Consider the following 2500-nt stretch of genomic DNA (forward strand, 5'->3'; position numbering starts at 1 on the left):
CCACCATCGGGGGTCAAATTCAACAAAAACGTGATAAATCAAAAAGTACACATCCGATCTTGATGGGGTTTTTTTTGCACGAAAGTGCATAAATAGACGAGCATTTACATTCAATTAAAAACGTTTTTGTATAAAACATTTTAATAGGAAATCGTGTTTCAAGTTTTGGGAAAAAAGTGAATGTCACAGGATGCATAGGTTCCTGTGGATGCGAAATTTTTTTTACATTATGTAATTGTTGCCCATCACGAGAGAGGGTATGAGACGAAATTTGGGACCTCTAGCCCTTCGGGAAGTATTTTTAATCATTTTTTGAAAATTACAGAAATTGGTCGAAAAAATGACAGAGTCCCACTTTTCACAGCCGTGCACCTGGTGATTGAAAACGTGCATCTGGTAACCCAAAAATGCGGTTCTCAATGCGCTTGCCGGTGTTACAGATATACATGTCCGATAATGATGCACCCTACTACGGACCTTTTTCAATGGGGGCCGGCCTGAATTATTTATGGAAGGTATGATTACTTTTTTTTTCTCCGTGCAACTGGTGATTGAAAACGTGCACCTGGTCACCCAAAACACGGTTCTCTATGCGGTTAGCGGTGTTCCCGAGATTCATGTCCGATAATGATGCACCCTACTACGGACCTTTTCAATGGGGGCCGGTCCGAATTATTTATGGAAGGTATGATTTTTTTTTTCTCTCTCCGTGCAACTGGTGATTGAAAACGTGCATCTGGTAACCCAAAACACGGTTCTATATGCGGTTAGCGGTGTTCCCGAGATTCATGTCCGATAATGATGCACCCTACTACGGACCTTTTCAATGGGGGCCGGTCCGAATTATTTATGGAAGGTCTGATGATGATTTTTTTTTTTTTTCACCATCTCTTTCTCTCTCTGCCGGGGCCGGCCAAGAGTGCTTTATGGACGGTTTAAAACATGACTATGGATGCAAATGCTCATTTTCCTCCGTGCACCTGGTGATTGAAAACGTGCATCTGGTAACCCAAAAATTATAAAACGGTTTTAAATACTTTTACCCGTCATTCTATTGATATAGCCCGCTAGGGGAGTGCCCCACTACGGCCCTCTCTCTGTCAGGGCCGTCCTTGGGTGCTTTTTAGACACTTTAAGAAATCACGATGGATGCAGATTGCTATTAATCCTCCGTGCAACTGGTGATTGAAAACGTGCATCTGGTAACCCAAAATTTCAAATATGGTTCAAAATGAATTTAAAGGCACCCCTCTCATTGTTCCCCGCTATGGGAGCACCCCACTAAGGCCCTGTCTCGGTCGGGGCCGTCCTGAGTGCTTTATAGACACTTTAAGAAATCGCGATGGATGCAGATTGCTATTAATCCTCCGTGCAACTGGTGATTGAAAATGTGCAACTGGTGATTGAAAACGTGCACCTGGTCACCCAAAACACGGTTCTCTATGCGGTTAGCGGTGTTCCATCTATTCATGTCCGCTTATGGCGCACCCTACTACGGACCTTTAGCAATGGGGGCCGGCCCGAATTATTTATGGAAGGTCTGATGATGAATTTTTTTTTTTTTCACCATCTCTTTCTCTCTCTGCCGGGGCCGGCCAAGAGTGCTTTATGGACGGTTTAAAACATGACTATGGATGCAAATGCTCATTTTCCTCCGTGCACCTGGTGATTGAAAACGTGCATCTGGTAACCCAAAAATTATAAAACGGTTTTAAATACTTTTACCCGTCATTCTATTGATATAGCCCGCTAGGGGAGTGCCCCACTACGGCCCTCTCTCTGTCAGGGCCGTCCTTGGGTGCTTTTTAGACACTTTAAGAAATCACGATGGATGCAGATTGCTATTAATCCTCCGTGCAACTGGTGATTGAAAACGTGCATCTGGTAACCCAAAATTTCAAATATGGTTCAAAATGAATTTAAAGGCACCCCTCTCATTGTTGCCCGCTATGGGAGCACCCCACTAAGGCCCTGTCTCGGTCGGGGCCGTCCTGAGTGCTTTATAGACACTTTAAGAAATCGCGATGGATGCAGATTGTGATTGTTTTCCAAAAGACCCGTGTGCATCTGGTAACCCAAAAATTATAAAACTGTTTTAAATCATTTTACCGGTCATTCTATTGATATAGCCCGCTAGGGGAGTACCCTACTACAGCCCTCTCTCGGTCAGGCCCGTCCTTCAGTGCTTTATGGACAGTTTTAAATATTACGATGGATGCAGATTGTGATTGTTTTCCAAAAGACCCGTGTGCATCTGGTAACCCAAAAATTGTAAAACTGTTTTAAATCATTTTACCGGTCATTCTATTGATATAGCCCGCTAGGGGAGTACCCTACTACGGCCCTCTCTCGGTCAGGCCCGTCCTTAGGTGATTTATATACAGTTTAAGATATTACGATGGATGCAGATTGTGATTGTTTTCCAAAAGACCCGTGTGCATCTGGTAACCCAAAAATTAAAATATGGTTCAAAACCCGGGTAACACCACTCTATTTACGG

Source organism: Oncorhynchus mykiss, chromosome 20 (assembly GCF_057628025.1).
Source record: "Oncorhynchus mykiss isolate SJ-2025 chromosome 20, ASM5762802v1, whole genome shotgun sequence".
NCBI lineage: Eukaryota > Metazoa > Chordata > Actinopteri > Salmoniformes > Salmonidae > Oncorhynchus > Oncorhynchus mykiss.